Source organism: Eretmochelys imbricata, chromosome 11 (assembly GCF_965152235.1).
Source record: "Eretmochelys imbricata isolate rEreImb1 chromosome 11, rEreImb1.hap1, whole genome shotgun sequence".
Lineage (NCBI taxonomy): Eukaryota > Metazoa > Chordata > Testudines > Cheloniidae > Eretmochelys > Eretmochelys imbricata.
Genome location: NC_135582.1, coordinates 23,813,184 through 23,835,025, shown reverse-complemented (window position 1 = coordinate 23,835,025; position 21,842 = coordinate 23,813,184). Strand labels below are relative to the sequence as shown.

Here is a 21,842-nt window from a genome sequence, read left to right as displayed (position 1 = left end):
AAGTGTGTCTTCCCTTTGTTTTTCCTCACTAGTACCACTTTGTTCTAGTCTGTTTTGCAGATGCCATACACCAGGGGTTCTCAAACTGGGGATTGCAAGGTTGAAAAACACGTCACAGACCGTGAAATCTCATCTTTTGTGTGCTTTTACCCTATACTATATAGATTTAATGGGGGAAACCAGCGTTTCTCTAATTGGGGGTCCTGACCTAAAAGGGAGTTGTAGGGGAGTCACAAAGTTATTTTAGGGGGGTTGCGGTATTACCACCCTTACTTCTGCGCTGCCTTCAGAGCTGGGATCCCCGCCAGCAGCCGCCGCTCTCCAGCTGCTCAGTTTTGAAGACAGTGCTGCTCCAGCAGCGCAGAAGTAAGAGGTAGCAGTACCGCAACCCCCCCCCCGCCCCCATAACCTTGCAACCCCCCACAACTCCTTTTTGGGTCAAGACCCTGACAATTACAACACCATGAAATTTCAGATTTAAATAGCTGAAATAATGAAATTTATGATTTTTAAAATCCTATGACTGTAAAATTGACCAACATGCATTGTGAATTTGGCAGGGCCCTATTTATAAGAGGGGATCACACTCAGAGGCTTGCTGTGTGAAAGGGGTTGCCAATACAAAAAGTTTGAGAACCACTGCCATACACAGTGACTTAGAAGTCTGGTAACATTCCCTTTGTCTGTGGATCTGCTGCAAAGTCTGTGTACTTTGGAAGGACTGTGCTTTCAAAGCATGGAGATGAACAAACTAAACAGGTAGGGGCCGAGGGGAGGAGCTGGCAGATTACTTGGCAAAGAGAGGTAGAAAAGTCCCCGAGGGGGCATATTTCCACTTCTAGCGGAAATCCTGGCAGGCCTGGAAGGAATGGATGCACTGCAGCTCGGCTGACCGCCTACTTTTCAAAGAAATAAAAGGCCAGATGTATGAAAAATAGGGGGCCAAGAAGTCTCAGTCAGTACCTAATTTTGTGGCACACAAATCACAGAGTACTAAATCACACATGCAGTGTCACAGCCTACAATCCTTTGCTAAAGTCAGGAATAAATGTGTTCAACATTCATAGGCGACCTGGGACGCTAGGCTCCCACTCAAAGGTGTCCTTTAAATGTGGCACAGTTGGTCACCTTAATGCCAGAGGTAGCTTAGCAGCCAAACTGAACCCTGGCACAGTTGGCCTGAGTCCCCAGAAGCTCAGTGGAGGTGCAATTGTTTCCCCTAGGGCTGAATTTGCCCCCGGTGTGTATTGTGTGTGAAGTGCTCTGGATCCTTAGGGAGGAGGGCACGCCAACCCTGGACAGGTGAGCTATGATTTTAGGGGCTGGGGTGTAACATGAGGGCCCGACGCCTCTAAGGACGGAGGGCAACCGTGGAGGAGCCCGGGTTGGGGCGGCTGTGGCTGCTCAGGGGGGAAGTGCAGGGGGCAGGTTTTCGAGGGAGGCAGGCAGCCTTCTGCCGGGGTGTGTCCGTGAGAAATTCAGAAACGTCTCCCTCATGCAAAAGCGGCGGCGGGGAAGGGGGCAGCGGCTCCGCGCGACGGGCAAAGGCAGGCAGGCAGGCAGGGAAGGGGCCCGGCGGGCGGGGGAAGCCGAGCCTCCCGCGCGCGGAGGGGAGGGCGGGGCAGGGACGCTAGCACGTCGGTGCCGCCGCCGGCCTCCAGGCGGGATTGAGGAGGAGGTGAGTTCCCTCGGGGGCGGGGGGGCTGGTGAGGAGTGGGGCCGCGTGATGAGAGCGAGCCCGGGAGGGAAGGGGTCAGCGCGGAGAGGCCGCGGCGGCCGGAAGGAGAACGGGGGCAGACAGCGGCTGGGGCGGAGGGGGCCGGGCCCAGGCAGGGCTGCTCTCCTGACGGGGAGGCGGAGAGCGGTAGCTGCTGGCCCGGGACTGTGTGCGGCGTCTAACGTGGCCCCCCAGCACATGCCGCTCGCAGGGGGGCTGCTGATCTGGAGGTGCAGCCGCCCCAGCTGCCCCGAAAGTGGCCCCTGAGCGCTGACAGCGGCCTCTAGGCAGGGGGAGCCGCTACTGCTGATCCAGGGGGCAGCCCCCAACATGGCCCCTGTTCCCCCCGGTGGCTGCTGGGGACGTGGGGTTGCAGCCTCCCCCGCAGCCCCTAAGGGGCGGCCAGCACCCACAGCTAACGGGCGACTCTGCTCCTGGCGGTCGGGGGGTGCAGGCTCCCCAGCCCCACACAGGAAGCCTCTCAGTGCTGCGGCTTACGAGGGGCCTCAGATTGGGGAGCTGCTGCTGTTTAGCAGGACCTGGGTATGGGTCTCCCATTTGCCATGTGCTGCTCGCAGATATGGGGAGCCCTTGTGGGGAGGCAGGGTCTGAGGCTTTTATAATGATTTCTAAGCAGCACCTCCACTATTTACAGGGCCCAGGTCAAAAGTGGAGTGAAAGAAACCCAGTGCTCTCAAAGGAGCTACACGCAATTCAAAAGGCTCCATTGTGGGGGGAACTGGGGGAGCTGCTGTAACTCTTGAGGGTGGGGTGTGTGCATTGCACCCTCTTCAGGAGCACAGCATTACTGTGCCACTTGGTCAGGGTACTCACGGAAAAAGTTCAGCAGTCTGACATAAGGGGAATTGGTGTGCTGATCGTGTTATATGCTTAGCTGCCTAACTTGGTTTTCCAGCATTCACATACAGTTCATCTCACAGGCACAGGGATATAGAGGAAGCTATTGCTGGCGCTCAGAACATACACAGCTTCCTCAGTAGTCTGATGCAGGCCTCAAGGAGCCTCGTTCAGTATCACAATGAGCATGTGAAATTATTGTGGTTTTTTTTTTTTAATAGCTTTTAATAAAAAAAGACTGTAAGCGCTCTGGGGCAGGGTCTGTCTCTGTGTGTTAATGAAGTGCAGTGCAAAATTGAGCTCCAATCTTGAGATGCTACTGTAATACAATTAATAAAATACTAAGTTTTTAAAATAATTACACTATGGACAAGGAAAACCCCCACACCAATCAAACAAAAATCCCACTAAAGTTGAAACCCCTGCAAAAGTATGTGGAATTGTTTTAAAACAAAAGAAAAATGAAAGGATAATTCAATTTAAAAAAGTAAATACATTTTAAGATGTGGTTTTAAATTAAAACTCTAGCATCAGAAAATATTTCATAATAATAGGATGCTTCAAGAAAAACTTTTAAAATTAATCCCAAATTAAAGGGAGTTTTTCTGACATAAATACGATTAGTAGTCTAACCAGATCTTTTAACACATGACTGTGTGATGATGAGAATAGTAAACTAGAGGAAATGAATGCAAATATGTAAAATTTTTACGAGGAGGAAGGAAGAGTTTGGATGCAGGAACAAGTCCATTATAATGGATGCTGATTTTATTTTGGATTTTTTTTCTGCTCTAGTTCTTAGGTGCTAGCCATACATTAAGTTGGTTTAAAATTTAGCCCAGTGGTTAGGTAAAGATGAGCAGCAGATTGCAGTATTGTGTATAACAGTAGGTTGGTATAATTCAATAGAACTGTTTTATTGGACTCTTAACCTTAAGCCTTAACCATGACAGGACTTTCATGTAAGACCCCACATACAAAGTGCAATATTGAATTTTAATTAGAGCTTTCAAGACCTGAAGTGGAACGTATTCTCATCATTTCCCCCTCCCTTTTAATGTACATTTTTCTTAGAAGCCTAGACTTTGTAAAAATGCTTTAGTGTTGGAGATTACATTATATTATGTGTATGAGTTTGTATAATTTCAGTGTCAGAAGTCAGTTTTGATAAAGTAAAATAAGGAAAAATTCAAATCTACAATTTGATTTTAGATTTATATCCCAACAGTGTGTAGAAAGATGAATATAACCTTATATATGATAGAATCCCAATTGTTAGAATCTCTCTTGCTAATGATTTGCCAGACTGACTCCTTGTCTATTGACTAAAGATTAGCTAAGCATATTTGGTGTTGCCCAAGTAGTCTGGATAATTCAGATTCTAAAGTTTTATTTTTCTTTATGAACTTTGGAATACTTTCATGTTACTTAGTTATGGGGAACTTTTTGAAACTGCACATACAAATAAATGAATAAATAAATTAAAGAAAAACGTAACTATGAATTTCACATACTGTTCCTGCATAAGTCAGAGCATAAATTGCATACAGTGCTCAGAAGGAACATATCTGTCTTACGTGGGCATTTTTGTTGATGTGGGCAGAATTTAGATATGCTTAGTTATGTGCAATATTAAAATAAATACACTGAGAATCTATTCTAATATTAAATATTATTGCTAACAATAGGAATAATGGGGCCTTAATCTTGATTGGGCCCTTTGGATGTTTCCATAGTAGTAATAATAGTAATGTTGCATATGAAACAATGTAATATGAAAGCAATAACAAAATAAGTCAGAAAATTACAAGACCTCAAAAGTGTGGGTATCTGGTCCTTGTTAGATTGGCTGTACAGTATATCTAATTTCAAAAACAGTCGAACATGGGGATGGGGGAGAACGAACTATAAATAATTCTCATTATATATGATTCTAAGAATCTTGGCAGTGCCAGTGACATGCTACCAGTATTTTAACACGAAGCACCAGTAAAAATTCCCTCATTTGAGTGTGATAAATCCTGTGTACCAAATCTGTAAGGGACAGCAAAATCATGCTAATCTTTGGTGGCAGAATTTTTAACAGCAGGCTCTTGAGAACCTCCCCCACCTAAGGCATCAGTAGGCAGTGCAGTTAACAGTGATAATGCACAGCTTTACTGCTATAAGAACACATATCCCAGTGTTAATGTGACTTCTGAATAGATATATCTCAAAGTATGTGTCTTAAATGTACACCTTAGCTATCCATATTGCTGCACATCAGATGTGAAAGTAAAAATAAATGTGTGAAGCTTCAAACAGATTTATATGGATTTCTGCAAATCTGAAAACCACATCTCCAAACTATCTATTATCCCAAATATACACACACACACACACACGTTTTTAGTTGACCGTCAGTGTTTCCTACAAGCAGGAAATCAAAGTTCTTATCTATTTACAAATGACAATAAACAGGCTTCCCTATACTTAAAATATGGCCAATGCAACAGATTTGGGATATGAGTAATTATGTGGTGTTCAGATGAGGGATGGAGGAATATGAAAGTGTAATTTATCAAAGAAATACAGTATTTAGAATAAATGAATGAGGTTAGTACCTATTTGTGTTAGTTTGTGCCCCCCAAAACAGTAATCCACAGGATTAAGATAAGAGGAGCACAATCAGCTGTGGGGCTCTTATTTTTTAAAATAAGGCTACTACCATAATAATGTTACTGGTAGATGGGAAGTATGATTATCCAAAGTCTTCTCACCAGTATTACAGATGCTTCAAGATTTAATGCTATCCTTGTAATTTATTAAACTAAACTCAAGCAAGTAAGTAAGGGTGGACATATCACTGTGTTAATGATAAGCGTGAGAAATAAAGGATTTGGATGTTTTAAGATTTTAAATCTTTTTCTCGTTCTCTCACACATGCACATACTCACAGAGTTATAGATTAATAACGCTGAAGATTTAACTGTTCATACGTCACCTGTAGCATTATATTCCAGTTTTGTCCTGGGACTACTTCTAGGGATTTTGGTGCCACAAACTGTTACAACTACTTGGACCCTCTGGGGCTGACAGTAAAAGTGCTAATAGCAATTATGGTATTGGTAATTTTCTAGGAAAACTGTCCACTATGAGCTAGAGTGCAAAGGCATGTTCACATCCACTAGTGAAAACTTTTTGAAGTTTTTTTGTTGAAGAATTGCAACTTTTCGGTCTGTCCAGTTTGACCAATGTACAAGGCAGAGGGGCATTGCTGGCACATGATGGGATATATCACATTGGTAGATGTGCAGGTCAAACTGGACAGTCTCTACGTAAAAGAATAAATGGACACAAATCAGATGTCAGGAATTATAACATTCAAAAACCAGTCGGAGAACACTTCAATCTCTTTGGTCACTCGATTACAGACCTAAAAGTTGCAATTCTTCAACAAAAAAACTTCAAAAACAGACTCCAATGAGAGACTGCTGAATTGGAATTAATTTGAAAACTGGATACAATTAACTTAGGCTTGAATGAAGACTGGGAGTGGATGTGTCATTACACAAAGTAAAACTATTTCCCCATGTTTATTCCCCCCCAGCCCCCACTGTTCCTCAGAAGTTCTTGTCAACTGCTGGAAATGGCCCACCTTGATTATCACTACAAAAGGTTCCCCCCACCCCGCTCTCCTGCTGGTAATAGCTCACCTTAAGTGATCACTCTCGTTACAGTGTGTATGGTAACACCCATTGTTTCATGTTCTCTATGTATATAAATCTCCCCACTGTATTTTCCACTGAATGCATCCGATGAAGTGAGCTGTAGCTCACGAAAGCTTACGCTCAAATACATTTGTTAGTCTCTAAGGTGCCATAAGTACTCCTTTTCTTTTTACAACTATCATGGAATCTCGTTGGAACATGGAGCTAGCCACCATGCATCCTGTTTTTATAATGTATGACTTTTAAAAAAGTTTAACCATGCAGTATGCTTTTAGAAAGTCATTACCCAGCCGTGGTGGTTTCACTGTAGCACTGATATCACAGTAATCACAGTGCCGTTCATATTGTACATTTAATTCTGTAGCAAAATATTGTCATTCTTATTATGTTCTCCTGGGAGTAGATTGTCAGTAGAGAAGAGAGAAATGCACTTGTACGATGTGTGCACAATCTTCTCAATGAGTCAGAACCTCTGGAAAGCAGTAACCACTGGTGAAGAGCTAATTATTCCATGTGAAATTATATAAGGAGCCCTAGCCCTGACTCTACCTCATTTCCTTTCCCGTGACAGTAAGTTCAGAAATCTCAATTCCTTTCTTCTTATTTCTCTGTACTATAAATTTTATTTACTATTTCTTATATTAAGGGTTATTTGCTGCTGTTAATAACAATTTGTTTAGTATTAAATATTTCTAGTTAGAATTAGGCTCTACATAGTCGTCTAATTTGAACATTTTGATTTGCTTTCTAGGTTCAGATTGATCATTTCCTGTTACCTTTCCTGTAACTTGACGTCAGTTCCCCAGTAGAGGATTTGTGTGCTTGGAGTTTAAATGCTTCATGTGATTGTGATGAATTATTTTCTGACCATCTTTTCCACTGCCTTTGCTGTTTAGAAAAAGACATATATCAATGGCCCATTTGGGCCTGCAAGGAGCAGGAAAGTCACTTCCTTTTTTTTCAGGATAGAGAGGGCGAATCACTCACAGCCCAATCAGACTGCTTCCACTTTAGAGTAGTCTTGGCAGAGTGCTTTAAAAGCACAAAAGGAGTAAAGGAAGCAGTTTGGATCTGATGTGATTTCTGAAGGTTCCCTCAAAGAAGCCAAGGAGATAATAGTTGCAGACTATTGAAGGAACCAGGGGCTGTGGCACATAATAAGAGAAAAGTGCTGTGAATCTGAGCATTCTTCCTGTTGCATTAAGATACAAAGAAGCACAGTAGGAACAGATCCAAGGTTGCATCATTTGCAGAGAAAGTCTCAAAATTTTTAGAAACAGTTGCAGGTGATAGCTTATTGTCAAGTATCTCAGTTCCTCATGAGATGCTGAACATAAAATTCTGTCTGTATTGACTACCTTGTCAGATCTGGGTACTGAGTCAGTTTCATGAAGGGGTTTGATACAGCCTTGATTTACAATGCATATTTATGAGGGATTATCAGAAGATAGACCCTCATAATCTTCTACTTCCTCTGTGCAGCTCTGTAGGGTTTCTCACCCTTCATATCTTGGGTCCTTACAGTTGATCTCATTTCTTCCAGGAATAGAATTTAAGGTTAGATCCAGGGCTTTCAGATCTAGGGAACTCCTCCCTTGAATTATTCCCTGAAGATGTCTGTAGAGACACGCTCTTTATTAAGATAGCCACATCTTTTTAGATGTCTAAATCAAAGGGACAGGTTGCAGGGCTCTCCCTGTTCGTAGGAAACCTGTGTTTCTTGGCTCTATTAGTGAATGTGGGCTCTGAAAACACAAGATTATTCTGATAAACAGCATAAGGACTAAGTTCAATAATTTTCCATTTGAGGAGACTATTTTCTTCACCTCAGAGTTAGGGCTGGCTCATTCTTTGGATAGAGGGAAATTGACCCAATACAGACAGATTCCAGAGGAATACTGCTTCTTGTTAGAGAGCTCCTGAATACCACAAATCTGATCAGGAGCAGTTTTTCTTAAAGCAGAAAGAGAAGCAGCAGAAACAGAAAACAACTTCGTTGGCAACTTGAGATCCTTTTATTATTGTCTTGAGACAGCTAGTTTGGTGTGGCACCTAATAACTTCAGCCAATTGTGGCATTTTTCCCCCTTGCTATTCTCCTTTTTGGAAAATTGGTCAGGTGTCATAGAGTGGAATTACCTTGGACAGGTGGCTACTAGAGATAATTCAAATAGGCTGTTCCATCAAATTCCACTCTGTGTCTTCTCCAAACCCTTCATCACCATCCTGCTTCAGGGATCCTTCTCATGAGAAAGTGCTGAGAGACAATGTGACCTTTCTTTTCCAACTGAGAGCAATAGAAGAGGCAGTCCTCTGGCACTAAGAGAGGAAGGGGTTCATTTCTCACTATTTCCTGAAGCTAAGAGGAAGTTCCATGCTAGAGTCAATAAAATTGAACAAGTAGATTAAAAAGAATCAAATTCTGTAAGGTGACACTACCATTATTTTATTGGGGTTGCCGGTAGCATATGTATGTATGTAATCTTAAATTACATGATCATGTACTGTTTTTTTCCGTAAGACACCAGTTTCATTCATTATAGAAGATGAATACATAGTTCATCCATTGGAAGAGCACTGGAGAGAACTAAATAAGTCTCCTAAATTGTTTGAAAATAAATTTTGGGGTAAAACATTTTGTTTAGAGTTTGTCTAAACTGTTTTCCTACAAATTGTTATAATCTTGCAGCTGTCAACCTAAAGATTTTAGAGCACATTCCTCCAGATCCAAAGCAGCCTCCTCAGTATGTATGAGGAATGCCTTTATGTAAGGCTCCTACCTGGAGTTCAAGTCATGTCTTTATGCAGAATTACTTTTTTGACTCAGCAGCTAGATCAGATGCCCAGAGAGAGCAGTTTTGCAAGCTTTAATTGATCATTTCTAGGCCCACCTTCATCAAAGTTGTTACTGCTAGTTTCTCTCCCACAAATATTTCTGTAACATACATTACCTTAAGAAGAAAGGTTGCTTACTAATAACTATAGTTCTTTGAATAGATTGTCATTATAGATGTATGTTTCCTACTACTATGTGCCTCTCTGTTTGGGAGTCTTCGTTACTTTCTGAGTAAATGGAAAGGGATGGAAGTAGGGTTAGAGTGCTTTACACAGAATGTTTAGTTCTGTGGTAGAACTTGAATGTGACCCCAACAGTTACTGTTTTCTAGTGGGTTCGGACTTGTGGCCACTGGTGCATGCATACCTCAGAAGTGGGGAAGTATGCTGATAATCTATTTGAAGAACTGTATTATTAAGGAAACTTTGGACATATGCTTAGATACTAAACTAATGAACAGCCTGAAAATAGATTAATAAAATAAAATTCTAAACTAGAAAGGCAATCAATATATATACTGGACCTATCACTGTAGTAACTAGAATCTTGCATATTTTTGAAAGAAACTAATGGAATCTCAATTTCTTTTTCTCCAACTTCAAGGTGAAAGGAAGCTTAAAAAGAATTTCTTTCCCTAAAAAGAAAAGGAGTACTTGTGGCACCTTAGAGACTAATAAATGTATTTGAGCATAAGCTTTTGTGAGCTACAACTCACTTCGTCGGATGCATGCAGTGGAAAATACAGTGGGGAGATTTATATACACAGAGAACATGAAACAATGGGTGTTACCATACACACTGTAACAAGAGTGATCAGGTAAGGTGAGCTATTGCCAGCAGGAGAGCCGGGGGGGGGGGGAGGGGGACGGGACGGGGACGACGACGACCTTTTGTAGTTATAATCAAGGTGGGCCATTTCCAGCAGTTGACAAGAACGTGTGAGGAACATTATTTCAGTTCATCTGAACATCTATGTTGCTTCAATATAGGTTTTTTATTTAAGTAGTAGTATATTCCTGATATGATACCTCTGTTCTTGAAATTTTCTAACATTACAGAATCCTTCACTAAGGTCCATTCTAATACATGCTCTTTACATCTTTGGACTTTTTAAAATAGAGCGTTCAATAATGTGAATAATGTGAAAGTGTGGCAAGTATATTCTACTCAGAATGTAGTGTAGATTCTATAACTTAGCTATTTTCAAGTGTTAATATATATATGCATGTCTCAGTCTAGTTTAATGAGGGTATATCATTTGTGTAGCTGTTAAAATGAATAACCAATAAAAGAAAACATTGCACTAATAAACAAGAGATGGCTGGAGTTGGCTCCACAAACTGAAACAATTTACTTCATTCATCTTCAGTGTTTCTTAGCAACACAAAGTACTCTTACCCTGGGCGCTTTCACGGACTTTCACATCTTTCTTCAAATATAGCTTTGGTAGTATTTTATTATGACCTGAAGTTCGTCCATCTGTCCTGAAGCTCCCAATGCTTTTCCAGTGCTTCCAATGATCAAATGATCTTACATACATTTTTTCAGCTTAATAACACACAAGTTGACTAGAGAATCATTCAACATGTCAGGTTTTCCAAAGGGTTCTGGGAAATTATTTGCTGTTCTGTATAGCAAAGCTAAACGTTATTGAAAATGTGTTATAGTTTCATAATAAAACAAGTAGGAAAAATGTTGGCTTGGAAACTAAATATTTTCTGATAGCCCTAGCCTCAAGGCTTGGATTGCTTGTAATAAAAGGGTAGCTTTGATATCTTTTGGTGAATTGACGAGTATTCTGTTTACATCATAATTTATGAAAATACTGGCTTGATACAGAATGTTACATTATCAGATTGTTCATGTGCAAGAATTGCATTAATGTGTGGCTAACATTTTCATCGTTTATTTCATGAGAAGTTAGTAAACCATTGCTTCTCTGAATATGCTTTCTAACAACTCAGAGGTGGCTGTTGATACTTTAGGATCCTTCCTTCATTTCTTGCTTTTCATTTTATAATGTGCAAGAAACCGATTCTGGTGTTTTAGATCACTGAGTAACATCTGCTGAGGAAATTCAGCTTGTTTAAGGAACCCCTTCAGATACAAAGCAGAAAGTAAAGGAGGACTTGTGGCATCTTAGAGACTAACAAATTTATTTGAGCATAAGCTTTTGTGAGCTACAGCTCACTTTATCGGATGCATTCAGTGGAAAATACAGTGGGGAGATTTATATACACAGAGAACATGAAACAATGGGTGTTACCATACACTCTGTAATGAAAGTGATCACTTAAGGTGAGCTATTACCAGCAGGAGAGCGGTGGGGGGAGGGGAGGAAACCTTTTGTAGTGATGATCAAGGTGGGCCATTTCCAGCAGTTAACAAGAACGTCTGAGGAACAGTGGGGGGGAGGGGAATAAACATGGGGAAATAGTTTTACTTTGTGTAATGACCCATCCACTCCCAGTCTTTATTCAAGCCTAAATTAATTGTATCCCATTTTCAAATTAATTCCAATTCAGGAGTCTCTCGTTGGAGTCTGTTTTTGAAGTTTTTTTGTTGAAGAATTGCAACTTTTAGGTCTGTAATCGAGTGACCAAAGAGACTGAGGTTTTTTCCGACTGGTTTCATCACCAGCTTTCATCCAGACCACACCACACAATCCATTGTCTACAGCCAAGCTCTACGATACAACTGCATTTTCTCCATCCCCTCAGACAGAGACAAACACCTACAAGATCTCTATCAAGTGTTCTTACAACTACAGTACCCACCTGCTGAAGTGAAGAAACAGATTGACAGAGCCAGAAGAGTACCCAGAAATTACCTACTACAGGACAGGCCCAACAAAGAAAATAACAGAACGCCACTAGCCATCACCTTCAGCCCCCAACTAAAACCTCTCCAACACATCATCAAGGATCTATAACCTATCCTGAAGGACAACCCATCACTCTCACAGATCTTGGGAGACAGGCCAGTACTTGCTTACAGACAGCCCCCCAACCTGAAGCAAATACTCACCAGCAACCACATACCAGAACCACTAACCCAGGAATCTATCCTTGCAACGAAGCCCGTTGCCAACTGTGTCCACATATCTGTTCAGGGGACATCATCATAGTGCCTAATCACATCAGCCACATGATCAGATGCTCGTTCACCTGCACATCTACCAATGTGATATATGCCATCATGTGCCAGCAATGCCCCTCTGCCATGTACATTGGCCAAACTGGACCAGTCTCTACGTAAAAGAGTAAATGGACACAAATCAGACGTCAATAATTATAACACTCAAAAACCAGTCGGAAAACACTTCAATCTCTTTGGTCACTCAATTACATACCTAAAAGTGGCAATTCTTCAACAAAAAACCTTCAAAATCAGACTCCAATGAGAGACTGCTGAATTGGAATTAATTTGAAAACTGGATACAATTAATTTAGGCTTGAATAAAGACTGGGAGTGGATGTGTCATTACACAAAGTAAAACTATTTCCCCATGTTTATTCCCCTCCCCCCCACTGTTCCTCAGACATTCTTGTCAACTGCTGGAAATGGCCCACCTTGATTATCACTAGAAATGGTTCCCCCGCCCCGCTCTCCTGCTGGTAATAGCTCACCTTAAGTGATCACTCTTGTTACAGTGTGTATGGTAACACCCATTGTTTCATGTTCTCTGTGTATATAAATCTCCCCACTGTATTTTCCACTGAATGCATCCGATGAAGTGAGCTGTAGCTCATGAAAGCTTATACTCAAATAAATTTGTTAGTCTCTAAGGTGCCACACGTCCTCCTTTTCTTTTTGCGGATACAGACTAACACGGCTGCTACTCTGAAAGATAGCAGAAAGTGTTATATGAATATTGGGAGCAAATTTTGATTTCATTCTACAAGACTATATATAACTTTGTTACAGGAAATAATGTGCTCTGAATTTTCAGTAAATTGCACAGAAAACTTCTGAGATTGTGTAATATGCTTTAATGACTAAGTTTCTATAACTGTCTTGCTCTAAGAGAGAGACATTTTTTAGAGGTCTTAGGAAAAAAGTTTCTTATAGTGTGTAGTAATAAGTGGTCTCAAAATGTTGTGATGAGTTAATTTCTTATTTTTTACATAAGCAGAATAATCACTAAGGTATATGGAAATTATTGTGAATAATACCCCAAAAGTGCAGAAACCTTAGCTTTGTTCGTCTCCACAATTAAAAAAATGCTGTACTGCAGCAAACAATGTGGTCTTGGCTATGATGCTAACTTTTTTGTTAGTGAATATATACACAATATTGTGGTGTTGGTGTGCATGTGGTGTGCAAGAATAGTGGTATCAAATCCGTAATATAATACTACTTAAATACAAAAAACTGTATTAAAGCAACATAGACATTCAGATGAACTGTATCTAAAAGAAAAGGAGTACTTGTGGCACCTTAGAGACTAACAAATTTATTTGAGCATAAGCTTTTGTGAGCTACAGCTCACTTCATCGGATGAAGTACTCCTTTTCTTTTTGTGAATACAGACTAACATGGCTGCTACTCTGAAACCTGTGTCTAAAAGATAAATATGAGAGAGAAAAGACTTGATGGGATAGTATGGTATGAAGGTTTTATCAGCATGTGTTTGAGATTGTCTCATTATTCATGGATTGTGAAGACAAAGAAATATACAAGTTTTTCTAGTGACTGTGAATCAAATCCATATATCTCACCATGTTATCATGCATTAGGTGTATGAGACATATGTCAAAACTTCTCACAGTGCTCCTTGTACAGACATCAGTCTTTTGTGAGTGAACCCCATCACTAGGTCACCTGGCCTTCCAAGCCAATGGGTCTAGTTTAGTCACTGTTTCTAGCTCTGAGACCCTAGGGCACACGCTCAGCCCGCTTGTCTGATACCCTTCCTTGGGATGTTAGGTGCTCTGTCCAGCTATGTTTGACCTTGAAATCAGTGTCTATGATCTCCTGAACTCCCCCCTCCCTCAGTCACATACAAGTGCTCCCCCAGATCTGTACATAGGCTTTGGGCAGTCTGGGCTTCTAATTGAACCCCTTCAGAGACAACTTGGCAGAAAAGCAAGGAACACAGGCTTAGGAAAGGAATTTCTTAATCACAGTGACTTTACTCTTAAAGTACTTGAGAGTTAACAGGTCTTTGAAAATGATGGAAGTCCTGAGACATATCCTCTCCTCTCCTAGTCTGATCTCCCCCTTCCTGCACTCTCCTTTTTCTGCTTGACCTGCTTACACGTGGTGACGGTGGCCTCCCCCAGGACCCTGCTCTATTGTTGTGCCACAGGCTCCACCTGAGAAGCTACAGACACACCAGTCGTGTTTGCCTCTTTCCTCCTGTGGGGCAATTTGTAGAAAACCCAGTATTGCAAAAGGATAGACCAGTAATTGGGGGACAATCACAATTGTTGGACAAAGATTGTGGTCTTGATGGCTTTTAATGTTAGTCTTTCAACAGGGTGTCAAACACCTTTTACAGACAAAGCAGTAATCTGGGACGCAGCACAGTAGGTTGTCTTTGGCAGACTTGTGCAGTCAGTGTCCAATATCTTCTCACATAGAATAGATAGAGTTCCTAATTTGATTCAGACATATCCTGCTCTGTCATAACACATTTTACAGAAAATCTATTTTCAAAAGGTTTTAGAGAGTTTTTAAAAACTGGTTTTTTGTAACCTTCTAACTATAAAGCCAAAGTCCAATTTCAGAGACCTCGGAGGGAAAGATATAATGAATAAATTTCATGTATCTCTAAAAATGGCCTCTAAATAGCTTTTCTATCGATAAAAGTGTTATGAATTTAAAGCCTTCTGTGTCAGGATATCCTACATCTAGAATCCCATTGGAAAGTTTCCGTTATGAAGTTCCCATATCTAGCTCTGAAGGACTGTGAGATATTGGATCTGAAACCTGTTACTTATCTGGGAGTGGGTATTGCCCATTCTGTATGTGAGAACATTTAATTTTGTGGTCATGGTGGAGGGAAGTCACCTCATGGAGTAAAGAGGGGAACATTTCCATAGTGGGTTAACTTAAGCAAAAGGCAACTGTTTGGAGGTGCTCCGGGCTTCAAGATGTTGGAAATAGTCCTGCTGCTGATGGATTATTACAAGATTGTGAGAAGGAGGAAAGACTAAATGTTTCCTCTCCTTCCCCTTTCTGCATCTCTGTAAGACTGGCACATTTTCCTTGTATGTTTCTTTTTTGGTGAGAGAAATATATGTACACGGCATCACAGTTATTTAGGATGTATAATGAAGAGAAGAAGCCCACTATAGCAGTCAGAGACCAAAATGTCACACTCACTTCAAAATTCTATGACTAATTAAAACACAATTCCCTCCAAAAGTTTGTGAAAATGTTGCTTCAAGCACCTTTACCTGCAGGCTAAGCAATTCCTTTTTGTTTGGATGGTGTGAAACTCTGACGACTTTTATAAGCCATGTAAATGATCTTTAAAAAGGTAAATGGTTAATCTTATCATTGGGTAAGGATGACTTGTAATCAGCAACATACAATAGTGCTGATAAAATGTTACAAAACAGGTTTCCAGAGACTTTTTGAACTTCATCTGTGCTTTAAATACATTTTCCAAACAAAGAGCATGTATTTTTTGTCTCACCACATATTACAAAAAGTGCATTACTAACTTGTCATTAGTGATATAAAGAAAGAATAACTTATATGGATGTGGAGAAAGATTCTCCAAAGAAATAATGTGAACATAGTTGAGGTTTAATCTTGGAATTATAAGGGTCACTAGTGTTCTAGCTGCTCTTGCATCTTTTGATGTTCATGTGTAAGGAATGTATGTAACATTAAGGATGTGATCAATGGTGTCATAGGGAACATTTATTTTTCAGATCAAATGTTCTTTGCAGCTCTTTCTTGAATGAACACATAATAGAATATTAAAGAACTAATCTTAGAAATGATCACCAATACTGAAAGGCTACAAATTGCTATTTTGGTTGGGATAGTATTGCTTCCATTTGATTTTGTGAACTGGAAAAGGAAAATCTAAGATGGTAAAGTTAAAATGTGGATCATTGTTTATTGAGAAGTTTGGCTTTTGGGGTTCACACAGTTCAGTATAACCTGTGTCCTTAAAGAGACTAGAACTCATGAGGTACATAATTTAATTCTAAATTGCAACTGGACATTTTAATGAAATAGAAGGCATATGCTTTTCTATACATACAGTGTTTCTCCATTATGCAGTGTGATGAAGCTTGTATTATTTGTCAAATACATATATTTTTAAGGAAAGCAGAGAAAAATGAATTGCTTGAAATTGAATGGAAAATCAGTCTCCCCATTCTCACACAGAGTAAGCATTCATCTTTATATTTCAGAAAAGAGGATAGGAATATTCTGTAAATTATTGGACTTTTCTTCCTGCCAGATATAAGATAAATGCATTAGAGTGTTCTGGATGTTAACTTTTTAATTGCTAAATCATCTTTAAACCTCAGATTCCCATTGTGTATTTCTTTTTTCTGGCCCCAGTTGATCAGAATGTATAATAAGATTGCCCTTTAAAGGAATTCATTCTGTAGCTTTCAGACCCGATCATTCCCCAGAACAGGCTATAGAAATAATAGATTTGATCCATGGGAGAGATTGTATTCTAAATTTCAGTAAAGTTATATTAAGACTTAATAATCTGTTGTGTGAACAAGATCTCTGTGTCTGGTTAGATCCTTCCTTTCCACTCCCCTACATTGGAAATAACTTGTCCATTCATTTATAGGGGCTTAGGGTCTGATCCAGCTCTCACTGAAGCCAGTGGGAGTTGGGTCAGGTCCTTAATTACCAAACGACAGTCACAAATGGCAAATTTAGTGTACAGTTTCACTGCTAGAGATACAGAACATCCCAGTGTGAATAGTTGAGACAGCTCTCAACCATTTTATCTTATCAAATTTTAATTAAAATAATAGTAATACTTTTCACTTATCTTGTGGCTTTGCTTCAAGAGTCTTGCAGTGCTTTTTGATGGGGAGAGGGAGAAGAAACTTTTGAAAAATGTTCTGGTTTCTGCTTAACATGCTCTTTTTGAATAACAGGCTGCTCTTAGTTCCCTTGATACCACCTTTAGCAAAGCCAGTCATCAAATAAGTATTTTGACCACAATCTTCATCCTTCTTTCTATATCGATCTCTTCTCTTCTCTTCTTTTGCAAGTTTTGTTCTTTTGCTGATCAGGTATGCTAAATTTTTCTGTAGCCAGACTGCTGGACTAAGCTTTAGAAAAGACAAGATCCCCTCCCCTCCTACCCTTCTGTGGAGCTTAATTGTATTTTTCCAAAACCTCTGTCCCATCCGTCTTCCATCTCACAACCATCTACTGCACATGATAGCAGCATTCAGTGTACAGGGCCTTCTTAGTGTGAACTTCTCAATAAACTTCTCAAATAGCCTCCAAACTTTAGAGGTTTCTTATGTTTGCTTGGTGAAATGCATGTTCAGTGTGGTGCTTTATCTTTTAGTATTGCATTCATGCTTTTCTCTTTTCACAGACTTTTTGTTTGTTTGTTTGTAGTGGCAAGTGTATTTTGCTTACAAAAGATTCACATTCTCCCCTATTTTGAGATGCCATCTATACAGATGGCAACAGTTTTGTTCTTCAGGTAATCTCCACATTCCATAGGAAAGAGGATATCTGTTTACCTTGATTTTTCCTCAAATGAATTTTGATCAAGAGAAGATTTGATACTCCCAAGATATTGTAATTTAAGTATTAGCTTCACAGGATTCGGGAACTTAGGTAGTGCTATTCCCTTTTGGTAAATTTCAAAGATCCTAAGAAAACTCTTGAAAGCTTTTCACTCTATTTTGTCAAAATGCATTTGCTCTTATTTCTGAGACACTTATATAGCAGAGGGCATTTGCTTATGTAACTAAGTCTACACTTAAAACTTTTACTGATATAGTAATGTCAATTAGGGGCAGGGTCGTCCTTACCCATACACAAACTATGCAGTTGCATAGGGCACCAGGAAATTTGGGGCACCAGATTGCCCCAAATTTCCTGGTGCCCTACACAGCCGCGTGCTGCTCCACTGGCAAGCCTGATACCCCGGCTGGCTGAGCCAGCCCGGAAAGCTGCCCCCGCTCTTGCCCCGTGCCCACTCCACCCCTTTCCCATAGCCTCCACCCCTACTCCGCCCAACCTCTTCCCACCGCTGCTCCGCTTCTGCCCCTACTCCACCCCTCCCCCTGAGCTACGTCCCGGGGGACTGCAGCAGGGGTCTGGTGTGCCCTGCACTCACCGGGCGGCAGGACATGGAGCAACCCGGCCCCAACCCGCTCCATCGGCTCGTACTGGGGAGCGATTTCCCCCCTGCCTCCCAAGCCTGCTCCTGCCCCCCACAGACCTTGTGCGCAGCCCCTCCGTCCCCCCGCAGAGGCCTGGGGTTGGCCGCCCCCCACAGTTATACGAGCAATAAAGTACTTTTGCTAGTGTAACTTACTTCTTTAGGGGAACTGGTGTAAGTTATGCTGACAGAAGCATTCTTTGCCAGTATAAGCTGTGTCTACACTAAGAGGATTTGCTGGGATAGCTGTACTGGCAAACTTTTTCTAGCATAGACTAGGCCTTAGGGAACAAGGAGGATTCATCACAAGACCTGATGTAAGGGGTATGAATCTGCTTTATGAGCTTACATTCTAGATTGTAAAATCTTTTCTGAAATGTAAGACTTGGGGAAGAGCCCTCATTTTGCTCCATGTTTTGTGAGGTACCTAGCATGCCTGTGATTGTGGTAAAAGTGAATAATATTTGCAAATCAGCCAGCTGGCATTCTGCACCTATATTTTTCTGACCATACTGTGTAGTTTGGTGTTTTTTGCATTCAAGAAATCTACACTTTTAGCAGAATTGCAGTTTGTCTCTTGTGTACACTACTTTCTCTGAGAACAGGAGTAATGGCTGAACTATCAGACCTCTTTTTTTTCTGTTTAGCTCAACAGTGATGTTTTTAGATTATTGTTTTGATAGGAATCCATTGTAAATTGGTTTTGTTAACAAACTCTTGATACATAAGAACAGCCATATTGAGTCAGACCAATGGTCGATCTAGTCCAGTCTCTGACGGTGGCCGGTACCAGATGCTTCAGAGGGAGCAAACAGAACAGGGCAATTTTGAAGATTCATTTCCTGTCATCCAGTCCCAGCTGGTAGCTAGAGGTTTAGGGACACCCAGAGCATGGGTTTGTATCCCTGACCATCTTGGCAATAGCACAAATAGCTATTGATGGACCTAACCTCCATGAATGTATCTAATTCGTTTTTGACACAGTTATACTTTTGGTCTTTAGGACATCCCATGGCAAAAAGTTCCACAGGTGGACTATTGTTGTGTGAAGGAGTAATTCCTTTTGTTGGTTTTAAACTTGCTGCCTGTTAATTTAATCAGGTGACCATTAGTTCTTGTGATATGTGAAGGGGCAAACAACACTTTCCTATTTACTTCTCCATACTGTTCTTGAGTTTATAGACCTCTGTCATATCCACCCTTAGTTGTATATTTTCTAAACTGAACAGTCGCAGTCTTTTTAATCAGTCTTCATGTGGAAGCTGTTCCATACTCCTAATCATTTTCATTGCCCTTCTCTGCACCTTTTTCAATTCTATTATATCTGTTTTGAGATGGGGCGATCAGAATCCACTTTAAATTCACACCTTCATTTAATTCAGATTAATTTTCCTGTGTATCCCTGTATAGACAAGCCCTATGGTTGTTCCTAAGGCTGACTATGATTAGACTAAATGAAAGAGAATATGGACTTTTCTTAAATTCAGACTAATGGCAGACTTTAGTAGGAAAAACAAAGGATTCCTCCTATTGTTATAATGTGCAATATAACAAAGACAGTGAATTCCCTAAAAAACATTGTTTTTATATGATAGTTTATACAAACCGAGGGTGTCTTGTGAATGAATAATAGCTTGCACAGATATAATAATGATTAAAAGGAGTACTTGTGGCACCTTAGAGACTAACCAATTTATTTGAGCATAAGCTTCCGATGAGGTGAGCTGTAGCTCACGAAAGCTTATACTCAAATAAATTGGTTAGTCTCTAAGGTGCCACAAGTACTCCTTTTGTTTTTGCGAATACAGATTAACACGGCTGTTACTCTGAAACCTATAATCATGATTGTTGCTTGAACTGTTTAACTTACTATAACTTCCTAAAAGGCACTTGCCTGCAGCATATTCAGCTCCAAATACAGTAATAGAACATACTGTTCCAAAGTCTCTGTTCTATGTAACTTACTCAGGTAGTCTCAAACCCTATAACTTTAATAGTTTTTGAGGGCAAAAGAGAGAGAATCCCCTCACATAGACATTTTGCATGGAGATACTGATTTTCATACCTGATGAGTTGGATTGCCAAAGATATGCCCATGTTTTTAGTATACTAAAAATCCATTAAAATTTGTTGAGAAATATATTGGATTAGACACCTAAGAATATCTGAAGTGGAGCTCTCAGAACAGTTAGCTTCAACCAGCTTAAACCAATTTCCTGTTTTTGGATGTACAATTCCTTAGTTGTCCTACAAAGATGTATGCATGCACTGTGGTGTAGTCTCGTTGAACTCAGTAGGATTGCTCACAATGTGTGAAGTTAAACACATGCATAATACTTTGCAGGATTGGGGCCTATGTTTTTTCCACTTATTTTCTTTTTCATTAATATATTGGAACACTCCTTTTAGATACCCAAAAATGGATATACTGTATTATCATGAGACATACATGTAGAAAGCTCTGTTCTTCCCTAGGGTTGGTAGAGGCATTAAACGTTCCTAAAGCAGAACCCAGTTTGTAATTATTTCTGTTGTCTTTTTCTGCTTTTATTTTTTCCCATATTTTCATATCTTTTCTGTAGTGATCTTGGAGGGAACATGGATAGTGTATAAAAAAGAACCTGTCAAATACTAGCCTGTGGCCTTCTATTTCAACGTGGTTTTGACTGACTATATATTGGAGCTTGTATTATGAACATTCACACAGGGATTTCCCTTTTTGACTATAGGAACTAAATAAGTCTTAATGCTTTCTGAACATTAGAGTCAGCATTCAGCAACCATGAGGTGTTTGCTTAACAGTGTGTAGTTCACAAGAACTGATTGGTTTCACAGTGTAGGGTGGAATAATTGCCATAACCTAATCTCTGCTGATGCATCTTATGTAGCCACTTCTGCTATGTGCAGAACTCCTGCTTCCACATTTTCTGCTGTTGGTACCACTACGTGCTCTGAATTTGCACATAATTTCCAGCTAATGAAAATCACTCTCGGTGTCTCAAAGATGGAACTACTAGGCTTGAGAGTCACTAAATACTCTAGTTATCCTGTGACTCTGGAGCCTAAAAGAGGGGATCTTAAATGCAACCATGTTTTTGAGAAAAATCTCACATTCTGTCACTGCCAGTGAAAACTATAACTGAGAAACTCCAGGATAAATAGCGAATGGCATTCTCCTTGTATAGTCCACAATACATTTGCTCAAGAAGAGAAATAGTTTAAAGAACATGACATGCAGTTCCTGATGTAGAAAAAAGCCCCCGTATGCCTAATATATTGTAAAAAATTGTTCGAGAACAGCTCATCCTGCAGTAAAATTTGCCTCCATAATATTATCAAGGTCATTATCAGCTTAGGTTATCTGCCTCATATGTATTGA

At 40.3% G+C, this 21,842-nt stretch overlaps 1 protein-coding gene across 3 annotated transcripts in view; it reads left to right on the top strand.

Moving 5' to 3' along the window:
- The first annotated feature begins 1,609 nt into the window (after positions 1–1,609).
- The window catches only part of QTMAN (queuosine-tRNA mannosyltransferase), a 279,507-nt gene continuing 259,274 nt past the window's right edge, over positions 1,610–21,842 (top strand). The window contains exon 1 of one of the 3 annotated variants that reach the window (XM_077829445.1): positions 1,610–1,678. The gene's annotated coding sequence lies outside the window, so the exon portion shown is untranslated. Of the gene's footprint in view, positions 1,679–9,895; positions 9,938–21,842 lie in introns of those variants that run through there. The other 2 variants (XM_077829442.1, XM_077829444.1) reach the window with 2 other exon arrangements.